The 14942-nt window shown below is 41.4% G+C and overlaps 1 long non-coding RNA gene across 2 annotated transcripts; it reads right to left on the bottom strand.

Annotated features, from left to right (window-relative positions):
• Nucleotides 1-4477: 4477 nt before the first annotated feature.
• Nucleotides 4478-14456, bottom strand: LOC146175295 (uncharacterized). 2 transcript variants are annotated; one of them, XR_014701926.1, is made up of 3 exons: nucleotides 14273-14456; nucleotides 14020-14184; nucleotides 4478-4787 (listed from the first exon to the last, which is right to left on the bottom strand). It is a non-coding gene; the product is annotated as an uncharacterized LOC146175295 (long non-coding RNA). The 2 variants fall into 2 exon arrangements; XR_014701927.1 differs by lacking the exon at nucleotides 4478-4787 and adding an exon at nucleotides 8504-8673.
• Between the last annotated feature and the right edge of the window lie 486 nt (nucleotides 14457-14942).

Raw genomic sequence — 14942 nt, 5'->3', positions numbered from 1 at the left:
GAACTTGACTTCAAAGCAAACCATGAGAACAGAAGAGGTAGAAAGGAAGTTGCGATTCTGTGCTTAAAAATGCGCGAGAAAGGGGGGGGGGGGGGGGGCGTTTTCGCACCGGGTGCGGATGACCCTAGCGACGCATCTGCTTCAAAATTACCTCAATGGCATACATCTCAGCGTGGCTGATCTCTTTAAATAACACAAAGACAGTACTACTTTCCACAGCTGCCAAAATTGTACTCCGCCTGCTGATAAAATTAACGATTCTGCCATTACTTCCACTAACTCATTTAATTACCTTGGTATTACCCTAACTAGTGATTTATCATGAACTTACCATGTTAACCATATTAATAAATCCATCTCATCGAACAATTGGCTACCTTAGTCGTAACCTACGCATGGCTCCTTTTCCATTAAAATTATTAACTTACAAAACACTTGTGCGATCTAAATTTCAACACACTAGCGCAATCTTTAATCTGCACAAAGCTAACCTTATCACAGCTCTTGAATCTGTACGTAACCATGCTACTCGCTTTATCCTTTCAAACTGGTGACGATACTTTAGCATATCCACCTTAAAGCTTCAAATTCCTTCTCTCGCTTTCCGTCGCCAAATTTCATGCCTCTTCCTTTATCACAAGTTTTTTTATAGTTCTCCTCGTGACAGCCAACTTACCCAACCGGTAGGTCGAACATCCCACACAGGCCATTCTAACAGGGTCATCCCGCATCGTGTCCACACTACTGCATTCTAGACTGGAATGACCTTCCCAGCAGTCTTGTGCTAATCTATGACCCTGCTCATTTCAAGACTGCAGAGGCTTTATCATCTTTGTAATCATCTTGTAATCACCAAGTTGAGGACAACCCAGAGGGCTATGGAACGAAAAATGGTAGGGGTAACATTAAGAGATAGAAAGCATGCAGAGTGGGTGAGAGAAATAACTCAAGTTACCGACATTCTAGTAGAAATTAAGAAGAAGAAATGGACATGGGCAGGACATGTAGTACGAAGAGAGGATAACCGATGGTCGCTGAGGGTAACAAACTGGATTCCAAGGGAAGGAAAGCGTAGCAGGGGGCGGCAGAAAGTTAGGTGGGCGGATGAGATTAAGAAGTTCGCAGGGGTCAAGTGGATGCAGCTAGCACAGAACCGGGTAAAATGGAGAAATATGGGAGAGGCCTTCGCCCTGCAGTGGATATAATCAGGCTGATGATAATGAATCACCTTACAAATAATGTCCCACCTGGGGACCCTTGAGGTTATAATAAACAAATAAAAATAAAAGTAATGATATCTCTCAAATTATCTTTCACTGCTTGAAAGCTAAGGTTGTCTTCTTCGGTTTAGAGCATATTTGTTCTGTAGCGGGACCCAAAATTCCTCTACTTTCTCTCTCACTGCTAGTCCATTGATGGACTTCTGCCTTACTTTTTAGTTCCATTCCTTCTTACAATGCAGACTAATTTGCGACCTTACTGTCCCAGTCACTGCACTTCATATTTCCGATTACTTCTACATCCTGCACAATGCCAGGGTTTGAGCACAATATGAACTCAATTTAATATTTTGTCTCCCCATTCTGGTTTTTCCGGGCTCAAATCCAATGCTTCAGTTTGCTGAATTTTTGCTGAAGAAGGTATCCATTACTCAAGCTATTGCATTCTGCACACTAGCCTAATAACTGCCTCTTACTATTTCTATAGCCAATACTATAATCATCTACTATCTGAATTTATCTAGGCACCTTCATGAAGAAAACATTATGGGTAGTTTTGTGTAGGTGCCCATTTCACAGCCTCCAATCTGGAGCACAAGTACAGACCACAAAAGAACTTGCTTGAGTGTTAACAGTGCCACGAGCCCGAATTCAGAACAACGACCTCATCCGAACATGCCTGCAGACTGAACAAGTACAGGCAGAACCAAAAAACATGAATGAAATGCAAGTACAAACAGTTAAAAATATTTTGTGCCTCACTACTGTGGTGTTATAGACACTGTACGAGAAATTAGGGCTTGTGCTGTCACAGAAAAAAACACCTGTTTTTCATTTAGATGTGTATTGAGCCACTTTTTCCAAGCATTCCAACATGTTAACATGCAGATCAATTAAGAAGAAATGAGGGTGCTACGTGACGCTGGCGGTAACAAAGGACATTCTACGTCCGCCGCTATGGTTGAAGGTGAAGCTGGTGAACACTCTCAAGGTTCGTATACAGATAACATAAATACCCAAGCAAGTAGCAGGGGGGACAGCGGCCGATGTAGCTCAGTTGGAAGAGCACCGGACGCGATATTCGGAGGTCGTGGGTTTGGTTCCCACCATCGGCACGTTGTTTTTTCTGCTACTTCATGTTTAATTATCTTTCCCCTAAACAAGATTACATTACTAATTTCTGTGATTATCCAAGTAAACATTAAAAAAAAAAAAAAAAAGGACATAAAGTAACATTCCCAACGCTTTCCTTGGCCTTGCCGACTGTTGGCTTCTTTCCTTCAAACATGTTAACATGGCATTTAGGTCGCACTAGAGGCGCCACGGTGATCAAGGATAGCAAAAGATGACAGAATTGTCCACAGAAAGTAACATGCACAATAAAATGTTAGCAGGTAGATCATAACATAGATAACTAAAAGCAAAAAATCGTGAATACTGTTCATCTTTAGTGCTTTAAACACTTATTAGGCTAGTCACACCAGTATATTCAACGTTTACTGTGCAGTCTCAAAAAAAAAAAAAAAAAAAAAAAACACCGTGTCATATCTGGGGGCTGAAGTGTTCAGTTTCTTTTTTATTAAGGCCTTTCTAGGCTCATGGTGAAAATCTCGTGTCAGCGAGATTTGTCTGCGAGATTCTGCGAGTGACATATACGGTGTCTTTCCTTTCCTGTAAAACAATTATAGATTGCCGGTGAACTTTGATGCGTTCAACGGAATGCTGGCTGTGTTCGACAAGGGGCGCTCTATGTACCGTATGCAGTAGCGGCGCTCAGGCTTTCGCATTTCTCCACTGCAGATTCTGCTGAAACTGTGCAGTAGAGATTTCGTGAAGGTTCAGTAGAGATTTTCTGAAGATTATTTCAGAACTCTTTTCTCATCTTTTTGTGACTGTAACTTCTGAAAGAATTATTTTTTTTTCCAGCAACATATGAGGCACCTCTGTGCAGTCAAATGTAATGTAATGATGACTTGTTTGTTAAATTCATTGAACTGCATTAGTGTCTTTATGTCCAGAGCATTGCTAACAAAATAAAATGCCGTTACCAGAGGGATTGTATTAATGAGAGTTACATGATGAGGCAAAAAGATAAATTGAAACTGTTATCAGTTCATGACTACACCTTGCAACTTGCTGGTTAATGCTTCAGTCATGGACAAATGTGAAACCACTGAATGCCTCACATAAATAAAATTGCATGCTGTAGAGAAAGGCGTCCAAAATGAGAAATTCAGAGATGACTAAACAACCGTGGAAGCTAGGATGTGACACTTGTTCGCTATGCTTCTGCACGGTTTGCACTGACTGTGGCCTAATATGGTTACAAGTTGCGGTGTCAGTACATACAGTGCCATAATCCCCTTAACAATGCAATGGCTCTAATTGGGTATTGCCAATTATGAACAGGTGGTGCTATGCATCTGTACTGCCATATGTTTCAGGTAGTGCAGAAATGACTCAAATCAAGTAGTAGCACTGTTTAGTTTACCGATCCCACCATGCTTCTCGTTCTGATACTTCATTTTCTCTTGAGGCTGTGTTAGCACAGTTAGCATGCTGTGGTTGATATTTCAAGGCTCCTGGCCTTTCTTCGTTGACCATGAATAGGAAAAAAAAAAGAATTTGGCTTGTTATTGTGTTTTTTTTTCTTTTTTGCTGAAGCAAACTGTACACCATCTAGACCCATAAATTGTTGCAGCCACTATTTGCGCTGGTTCTGTAACTTTCGTACTTCTTCATTCATTCATTCATTCATTTCGTACTTCTTCATTTTCTCCTATTGCCCTCATTTGTGAACCCACTCCTGTAATGACCCCTTTGGGGTTGGCAGTATTCTAAATAAATAAAATGAATAAATAACAGGAACCACTCAGCGGTTAAGGTGCTTAAGTGATGATTTTGAAGTCATGCCTTCAATCGCATCCACGGCAGCTGCGTTTCAATTAAGGCCATGCACAAGGCATCCATTTATCATGTCAGTGCACATTAAAGGATCACAGGTGATGTACCCAGTCTTCAAGCAGCGGGCACAGCTCATGCATCAAACCGAACAGGGCCCATATTCCGAGTTTGCGTTGTTATCGAAGTGTTGCTATCTCACGTGACCTCGAGTCATCTGATTGGTGGAAATGCCAGAACCGGGTGCTGCCACCACGAAACTGGAAGATAATGTTCCGGTGTTTCCACCAATCAGATGACTCGAGGTCACATGAGATAGCGACACTTTGATAACGACGTAAACTTGGAATGCGGGCCCAGGTCTCACTTTCACGGCAATACCCACTGCTATGAGTCCTGTAGGTTACAGTGCAGGTCCTACAGCCTGCAGTACTCATAGCACTCCCCGTACTCGTGGCCCTTCGAACCGCAGAGACTGCACCGAAAAATGATGTGCCTGGCTGGTGCTCTAGAGAAAGGTCCAAGGATGCCTGCTCCGTACACTTTAGCCAAGGCCCTGACAACGATCTCGGCCACCTCCCGAATACCCTCACCAGCTGACAGATGGTAACCGTCGTCAGCAAAAAAGTGTCTCTTGGGCGCTTTTGATGAATCCAGGAAGCGATGCTGAAAAAAAAAAACACTTTCTTCAGAACCAAGGCAGATTGAGACAAATTAGAAAGCATGTATGGTCATCACCATATTGTTCACTTCTCGTGTCTAGGCTGCTGAAAAACCAGTTCCACTGCAGCGTCCACTGTGCTAGTGCCAAGTGCAAAAAGCAGTCAAGTGAACAATATGACGATGCCTAGTGACTATTTATTGGAAAGGTATAATAAAAGTCTCAAGTATGTGGCTTGCAGAGGGAAGGAATGTGTTGAGCTGGGTCCTCAAATTCCAGCCTTTGTTCCAGAATTATGTGTTGGCTTCACAAGTCAGCTCATGATTCAGCTTCACCACCAACTTTGTTTCTAAACTGAGATCAACCAAAAACATATTGCCAGGAATGACAGTCACTTCATGGAAACAAAAAGGTAGGACCCCGTTAATGTAAGCGCAGTCAGGATTAACATTAACTGTATTCAAAAGTGCATATAGAAGAAAGATAGAGAACCCCTTCTATTTTGCATCAAAGTCTAAATTTCCTCTCTTCACAATAAATGACAATGGTATAATTCGTACCATTTCAAAAACTCTGTCTAAGCCATCTTTTCATTGAAGAGAAGCTGAGTCATCAACGAATGTTCCGTTGAATGTTTTTATTTAAACAGCCGCCCATAAGAATCCCACTTCAGCATTTCTCCAATGTCTGTTTGTCTGGCCTTCTCACGAGCATGCTTGTGGAAAGTGGAAGCTGGCAGGTGACATGGCTGGCCACTGACCGTTTCAAGGGCTATGTGATGTCATGAGACGAAATGACATGGCCAAGTTGGCAGCAGCAGCCAATTTGTGTAGCTCCTTTGAGGTGCGAATGGGACCACTGAATCCTGAGTCAGGCACACATATTATACCTAGGCCATGCGGATATGTTTGTATGGCTTAGTATACGTGTAGCAGCAACATAACTATAAAGAGTGGTCTTTCAGAAAAGTAAGACAGTATGCTAATATTTGCGCCCTGAAAATAAAGTGAAAATGTGAAGTGTTAGAGAACCTAATTCACATTTAGCCTAACAACACTAAACTGATCTTTAATTGCGTCTATCTCTTTCCAGGCGATCTCGCTCACAGCTACCTGTTGCTCTGTGTCAGCAGGTAGCTATAATTTGGTGTGAGAACTGAAGGGCAGTAAAATCCTGCCTTGTCCCTATCCAGATCACTGTGAGTCACTGATTAACTTTTATCTTGTATGAGGAGAACCCGCTGAGGTGACAATAAAGGGCATGGAAAATGCAGTTCCCAGTAGCCGACGGTGAACTAAATCCGTGAATTAGCCCATTACTTGCCTTGTGGGGCACTGCATTAACAATCGCATTATGTTTTTTCAGTGCTGTGAAGAAAATGGGATTCGCAACTAAAGCAAGTTCTCAAGGCATTAAGGGCACAAATCGCATTACACACAGAGTATGCCTCTGTGAGCAGACTGTAAGGTCTTTTTTTTTTGTCATGTGGGGTAGCATGCAGTGCCTGCAGCCCTTTCCAAGTCCTTGTTTCTGTATTGAATGAGGAAGCAAGGATTTCCATCTGCCACATATTTCTTTCCCTTCAAGGTGTGGCCTTCCTGATTGCCAGCAGCATGCTGAAAACTTTGTTCTTATTCCTCCTTCATTTCAAAAACCTCATTCTTACCCTTAGGTATAGACTGAAAAACTACCGCTGCAATTACCACAATATGCAATGTGAGAAAGGCTACAAGTTTGAAAATATTCGTGCTTACATCTACAAATTATTGCAAGCAGAGATTAGGAATTCCAGGCAAACATTAGGGCTTCCAGGATGAAGACAAAATTAAGCTGGCCCCTGCCTTTCCTTGTTGTGGGATGATTTGAAATAATTTTTTGTCTGCTTCTAAGTCATTCTTTGTGATACTCTTCGGAAAGCTGCATTAGGATGCGTCGCCACGCCAAATGCTACTTAAGGATTGCATGCCCTAATTTGCGTTGCACATTTAAAATATATATTTTAATGTTTTTTTAAAGTCAGTAAAATACAGTAAAAATATTGCCTTTATGCTCTGAAAGCTTAGTGTTGGAAGGTCGCTGTTGAAGACATGAACAAAGCATAAAGTTGAAAATAAAAATTAGATTTCAGCCGCAAATGGAACAGTCGTATTTCTTTAGTGAATTGCAGAGCAAACCAAAGTTTTTTATCCGCCAAAGGAGCACAATATACAATACCATTTCATGTCCTGCCATCCTGAGAAATTTGGTTAACTATTTGTAATTACGACTGACTTGCATTTCAACATATACGGCAACCTACAAACAAAGTGCATTTTTCAATATTTTCCTAATGCTTTCAACCGTGTTGCACACTCCCTTTTGTTTTTAAATTAGATGCTCTTTGTCTAGATTCTTTAACACTGACATGGCTTCACACCTTTCTTACTTTCGACAGCAGTTTCACCTCTTCACTCTGTGATGCAGCACCTGGTATGCCTCAAGGCAGTGTTCTTGGTCCTTTATTGTTTTCAATATTTGTAAATGATTTATCTACTGGATTTATCTTCCCTTCAATTTTTCGCAGATGACCGCATTCATAGTTGATCACCTTGACCTGAACCTAATCTGAGACTGGTGCAATAAATGAAAAACGAATATTAACTCTACTAAATGCAAGATTTTAAGCCACAAGTGTATTAATCATAAATTTTCGTACCTCACAGAGAGCATCACAGTGTCTCGGGCTTCATCTGATGCACAATATTTCATGGCCCACGCACATTCATGCCATTTGTGCGAAAGCTTCCACATCACTCGAGTATCTGCATCGAAACTTGCATACCTCTTTTAACAGCATAAGAAAACAGGCATGCCTAGCATTCGTACAGCCACAACTAGAATTTGCATCACCCGCATAGATCCATATCAAAGCTACTTAATTAACACACTAGAATCCATCCAAAATAGAGCTGCTTGTCTCACGACACACAAGTACTCCATGACACTACAGTTGCTATGCAGGTTAACACAGATCAAGCATGATACCTGCCTTCAGCCATTAGACATTCATTGCTCCATCGCTCTTTTATGGTTACTTCATAAATATTCTTACAGCACCAGGCCACCTCCATTACCTCTGGAAGCTGTTTCATGCATTTCACATTGCCTACATAACGAGTGCAGCATAAAACACACTCACGGAAGAACTCAAGCTTTTCATTCATCCGCACTTCCATGTGCTGTAGTTTGGAATGATCGTCCTGCCATTATTGCGTGTATGTGCAACCATTAATCATTCCATGACTAGCTAGGCAAACATTTTCTCCTGCGATATCAGGTTTGGTTTGGTTTGAGGGGTTTTAACGTCCCAAAGCAACTCAGGCTATGAGAGAAGCCGTAGTGGAGAACTCCGGAATTTTGACCTCCTGGGGTTCCTTAACGTGCACTGACATCACACAGCAGACGGGCACCCTGCTCTTCACCTCCACCGAAAGGCGACTGGCGAGGCTGGGATTCGATCCCGCATTCTTGGGAACACTAGTCGAGCGCTGTAACCACTGCACCACCCCGACGGGGTAGCGATATCTTAACAATTCTTTATCTTTGTTCTGCAGTTCACGATTTTTTTTTTTTCATTGTTATGGAATTTTATTTTGGTTTCTTGTGCGCTTTAATTTTTCAATGACTGACATTAGTAATAAGACCACTACCTTTTTTTTTCTAGACATGTACTTACCATATTTTGCATTCATGCCGCTACTAAGCACCTTTAATCTATGTAAAATTTGCACCCTTAAGTTTTGTAATGCACAATACTTTCTGTTCATTTGTGCTTTGTATTTCATGTATTAACTGTTTATTTTTTGTACATATGTCATTTTTTGTCCTCCTCACTCACTGTCTTTTTGGGCCCTGTAAGAAATCATAAATAAATATCACTAATGAAAATATGCCTCAACTGAAAGCGTTACTTGAAAAGCAGTAGGAATTTTTCCAAAATCTAGCCAAAGAACCTTAAGAAATCGTGACAGTAAGCATCAATTCCCATATCTGTCAAATCTGGAAAGTGTTTTGCTGATAGGTATTACAGTGAAAAGCTGCCTGTTTGAGGTTGTGTAAAAAATTACTGAGTCACAACATTGAGGATGCCTTGATGAACCAGTGTGAGGACTTTGAAGCATTTTCTTCTTTCGCCAACAAACATTGACATTCGAGATTACACCTGGTGTGCCATTTTCATTAGGAGTGCAAAGATCTCAAGGTGACAGGAGAACTACTAAACTTTATCCCAATAAAAGGTACGACTACAGCAAAAGACATTAATATTCTTGAAAGGGTTGTTCAACACACCAGTTAGCACTAGGAAGGGATGGTGTGTGTTGCAAATGACAGATAGCCTTTAAGGTTGAAACCAGGAGCAGCCTTGTGGGACATTTGAGAACGAAGGTTTCAGTGTCAACAGATAGTGTTTTACAGTGCATTGCACCTTCCACCAAGAAGTACTATGCAGCAAGTCACTGAGCATAAAATCTGTCATGGACGTTGTATTTGGTGCAGTGCACTCCATTGGGAGTTCACAATCACAATCTCTTTCTATCTGTGCAATAAGAGGTAGAATATACTAATACTGGGAAATCATCCAGGAGTAGCAGAGATGCGACTTGTGGATGGCTGGCGGAAAAGTGCTGAAGAGATTTTTTGTACCTCAGAAAGGAAACTAACCCCTTCTTGAGGAGAAAACTAGGTGTAAGATAAGAAGTGGCTTTGTTCCCCTTGTATTTCTCACATAGTTATGTGATCCTCTGAACATCTTGAATGCAGAACTTCAGGAAAAAAATAGGCAAGGATGTTTGTGCCTTTCAGGTGAGATTACAACTCTGGCAGCACCAAATAAGAGCAAGTCCACAGGACCACTTTACAACTATTGCTAGAATCTTGTGATGTTTTTGCAGATTTGCTCAACGATAGGGAGGAAAATTGTGAAATTTTGTTCCAAGACATGCATGCCTCTCCAAAGAATTCAAAAAGTTTTCTTTTAACTATTTCTTGTGCAGATCAACAATGTCAAGCCCAAGTTGCAAATGACACCGAATTTCAGCAACCACAGCATATGACAGGAGTTTGAGGATACAGGTGTTGCTGAGTTTTACTTTTTTTTTGAACAAGACACTTCATCGAGCTCTGGATCACCAAGCGACAAAAATCATTGCATTTTCAAAAGCTCACAATTGTGCGAGCAATTATCACTACCATCTGTACTGAAACAGTCATTCCACGTGAAATGCTCCAGACACCATTGATGACCACCACTGACTGTTTAAAAAAACAAGAATGGGCATGTTGGTAATTGTGTGAACGGCTTTTCATTGCTATCACTGGCATGTGTCATGAAACTTCTCGAACACGTCATTGCATCTAACATGGCACAATTTTTAGGAGGCTTCTGAAGGTTCCTTCTTTCCAATACAGCACGGATTTAGAAAACTATACTATCATGAGCCACGCAACTCTGGGCCTTACTGCTACACAGAAGACAAGACTCCTCAAAATAACTATGTATTCCTCGACTATACTAAAGCCTTCATTCCATTTCCACATTGTTGTCTGATAGCTGACCTATCATCTTTGGGCCATGATTCCTTAGCAATTGCTTGAATAAGAAACTTTTTCTCAATTTGTAAGCAGCTCACTTTTGTCAATCATCATCATCACTTTTGTCAATAATTGATCCTATTTAAACAGTACAACACCTAACATACTACAAGGTAGTATAATAGGCCCGTTATTATTTTTGGTCTGCAAAATAAGGGCTGGAAGCACGCTCGAGCATTTTGGAGTAGCCCAGGGGGCAGTAATGATGCTATTATGGAGCAGCTTTGGAGCAATAAAAAGAGAATTTTTGAACAATTATGTATTGGAACATGTTTTATAGGGCCAAACATTTTTATTAACTGCATTTTTTTATCCCTGAAATACATAGGAATTTCATTTGGTGAATTTTAATTCAACATTCAGTGCTTCGCTGGCTATGCATGCCTCCCTGTCGAGTCAGGACAAACAGCCCAAACCATGTACAGAAGATTAAAATAATACAGCTGACCTAAACAACAATTTAGAACAGACTAGCAGCAAACAGAATGCTTGCTTCACTACAATACTGAATATCAAGTTTGACTAAAAGTTTTCGACTATTTTGGTTTCATTGATTCAAATGTGGAGTGTAGCACATTGATGCATTGAAGCACTCCCACTAGCTTGGAGTTCACATCATTGAGCAGTATATTTCTGCTCCCTATCTTGTGCATATCCTGTTTCATCCTATGCTTGTGCCTATAAAATTCCTGGGAATTTGTCAGTAGTGCATTCAGGGTGGATAGATAAAACTAAAGAGCAGCCTTTTCCTCTTTTAGCTTGTTTACTTCACTGCTTTTTGGCAGTACATCCTCATGCTTTCACTTGAGAGACGCTGGGGCTTCCTTAATTTCAACACACTGGAATTAGGCCCTGTATGGCTTTGCAACACTTGTGAGAACATTTGTAGCAATTGGCACCTTCAAGGTGCCAACCCCATAATGCTTCAACTACGTTTTTGTAGGCTTGAGATGGTTGTTAATAGAGAGGCTCAGTGGTGAAATACCTTCTTGCTTTAGCAGCAGAAGCATCAGAACAACTCATGTAGATCTTTGTAGCTGGACAAGTTGGCCGACATCTCGTGGTAGTTTGTAGTGTTTGCTTTTCTCGCTTCTCTTACTACCAGTGACTCAAAAGGCTAGGAGGTAAAGGCTAGGAGACTAGGGAGGCAAAAAAAATAACATTTTTTGAAATTCCCTCCAATCACTTGTGCAGCATCAAGACCGCTCCATCGAAATGCACTAGGCGTGTTAGTATACAGATATTGGAAAGTTGGTGCAACAAGCTCTGGTAGGAATTGTGGCGAATAGAAAGAAGTGGGGAACTAAAGAAAAACTAGTTTCTCGTTTCAAATTTCCTCGCGAAAAAAATATTTATCATGCTTCGTGTATCTCTTAGTTTATGAAAATTTTATTCGTATTACCATTGCAAGAACACTTATAACTGTGGTACCAGTGTGCTGCCATTGCTTGAACTAAGACAGTCCTTATAGCATGGACATGCAACTCTTGACATGCAACCAACCTGCTGCACTTCTGACATTTGCTTAATTGAATTGGATCGAATCATATTTTCCTGTAGGCAGCATTAATGGCCCATCGTTTGACAAAAGTCCATTGTCGTGTATGATGTGTTTTGCACCGAATACTAAAAGAACAAACAGTAGTCTTTTTACGTATTTATGTGTGAGCTCTGCGTCCTAACAAGTGGTGATGGACGAAAGACATCCCCAAAACGAGGGATGAAGAACAGTAATGGGGACCGGAAGACTAGTGCCTGAAAGGCGGTAAGAAGCAAATGAAACACAGGCTGGAAGAGAGGCATGCCACTCTATGGAGGGGTGTACTCCAAACTGACCTCAGTCTGTGCTTCGAAGCTATGACTTACGGCTGTAACGGCCATTGGGGTCTGGGGTCAAAGAAGCCACCACGACTGTGGCGTTCAGAAATTTGGAAAAAGAAAACAACGAAGAAAAAGGATCTTCCAACAATCAGGTGAAAAAAACTTCAAGGGAGAGGGCAAAATCGAGGAGAGCAGATCGACGCAAGAGACAGGAGAGATTGAACTCTGGTGTCGAACAGAGAAGCCACACTCTGAGTGAAATTTATTGTTCACAATTATGGAAATCAATTCCTTGTAATCTGGAATTGTCAACTGCTGTTGGGCTTTGTTGGAGAATGCCTGAAAGACGGAATAAGGAACCTGCCTGACTCCCATGTTCTGCTAAATTTAATGGCAAAACACCAAGGCAGCCAGTTTGGAGAAGTTATGGTGCAATATTGTATTTTCGAATAGGATGGAGCAAGGAAAGCAGTTTGGAGCAGAATGGAGCAGCAAATCCATTCCTGCATAAATGTCGTGCCATTAAATATTGCCTCAGCCATCGGACTATTTGCCGAGTATTACATTATTTATAGAAAAATCCTGTCTATTGACAACAATGCTTTTCAGGAAGATCAGTACTAGCTGGTGTTCATTATGAAAAATCCCCTTACGCTATAAAAGCCTGATAATGTCATTTAGTCACAAAGAATCCGATTCTCTTTACTTATTAACTGCATAAGTCCAGGCACTGTTGTGTCATCATACAAGTGCCTAGCGTTAATTTTGTTTTCTTTCACGAAAAGCCAATACAGAAAAAGCTTTTGCTAAAGACAACCGTCCATCTATATAAAATATCACCTCACTTCCACCCAGCAGCTTGCCTATCAAATGTTTGTTCTGCCTTAACTTGAATATGCATCTTTCATTGTCCTTCATCAACACTACTTACTTGACTCCATAGAGCACATAAAAAGTGCTGCAGCTTGTTTCATTGATCAAGATGACAGCTGAAATTTTACTAAGATTAAGAGACTGCCGTTCCTCTTGTCCTTAGAATCTCACAGAACAGCACTTATTTGCCTCTTCCATAAAATTGCTTACAGCGGGCACCGTTTTACCCTACCTCGAGCACAACTGAGCTGCACATTCCACATGATTACCCAAGTTTCAAGTGTTCCTTGGAAAGAACCACTGCTTTTTATTAATCAGCACTGTCAGTCATGTGCTATTTTGTATTGTCGTGTTTTTCAAGACATTGTTGTTCATGTCTCTGACCCCGTTACTTTCGAAGCAAAAATGTGCTGCATTTTGTTATGAAGTGTTTTCCATCATGAGCTCTATTTTCGAATTGGTCATTTACTATGGTAAAATGATGTTGAAATAATGCTGTTCTATTGTCACCCCAGTTTCTAATACAGCCTCCTCACACTTGCTAGAGCATGTTAGGCATGTGAACAAAAAAAAAATTAGGTAAATTGACACAGCCAAGCTGAGATTATCGAAATGGGGAGAGAGGGCGAATATTATGCTAGTAGACTATTTTTTACCGAAAGAGCTCGCCAGTTCATGGCCAAATGCAGGCGCTAAATTTCTGCTAGACCGTTTATATAGATTATAGATATAGATATATAGAACGCGTTTATAGATTATACGTACAATGAATAAATGTTGCTGCAAATCAGCCCTCAGATCATAGTATATGGTCTCAATTCTGCTTGCTTCTTCTGTGCTCTGTTCGCTGGTAATGCGTAGATCAAGACACACATGAGATCAAACGTTGCACAAAACAGCATGCATACTCACTTCCGGGTTCAGTATCACAACATGGTTCATCAGCTGAAAAGTCCTCTTGATCTTTTTGTTGAGTAATCGACGGCCGTTGAGCCAGCGGCGGCTTGCTTCATTGTCTGCTCCGAAGCAGCGTGGCAAAATGTTCGTGACAAAAACAATGCCCACGCCACCCAGAAGCTGCAGGACGAGGGCCAAGGATGTGAAATGATAAATGAGACTTTATTACTGCAATTAAAAAGCGTCGACGATTTGTAAGATCACGTACCTTAATGATCTCGCAAATATCTTGCGGTCTGAAATCCGGGTTGCACAGGTCGTTGCCGCCGACGTATACAATCGCAAAGTCTGCGCGCCGCAGATCAAGGCGCGCCGCACGGCGTAGCCTTCGAAGCTAAATGTGCAGGTCTCTACAGATGGAATTAACCGCAGAGACGCTTCGTAATGCCATGGCGGATGATGGACGCTGTGGGCTGCAACAAACTAAAGTTCGCGCGCAGAGAAGGTACACGTGCACAACGCATACAACAAACCTTGGTTGGGTACAGTGGTTGGGGACGGTTGGGGACATCCAGAAAGCTAGAAACCAAACAGCACTAGGTTTGATTCAACTAGGGAAGGCATAGGGAGGGCTTGGAGTTGAGTTTGGCTGACGATTTACATACAGCCAAACCCAACTCCAAACCGTCCCTATGCCTTCCCTAGTTCATTCAAACCTAGTGCTGTTTGGTCCCTAGCTTTCTGGATGTCCCCAACCGTCCCCATGGATGAATGATAGTGGCTCTGCCCTTCGTATCGGACGGCAGCTTGCGCCGCATAGCCAAAAAATTAAAAGAAATATATTTATCTCTTCCTCATTTTTAGCTTCTAATTCGCCCGTATCTCATAGAGAAAGAGATTGGTAAAGAGCGGTCACTCGGTGAAAACTGGCCCCAGGA

This window comes from Amblyomma maculatum, chromosome 11 (genome assembly GCF_055883805.1).
Source record: "Amblyomma maculatum isolate TAMU_Amacu chromosome 11, ASM5588380v1, whole genome shotgun sequence".
Classification (NCBI taxonomy): Eukaryota; Metazoa; Arthropoda; class Arachnida; order Ixodida; family Ixodidae; genus Amblyomma; species Amblyomma maculatum.
This window is presented reverse-complemented; position numbering and strand designations above follow the sequence as displayed.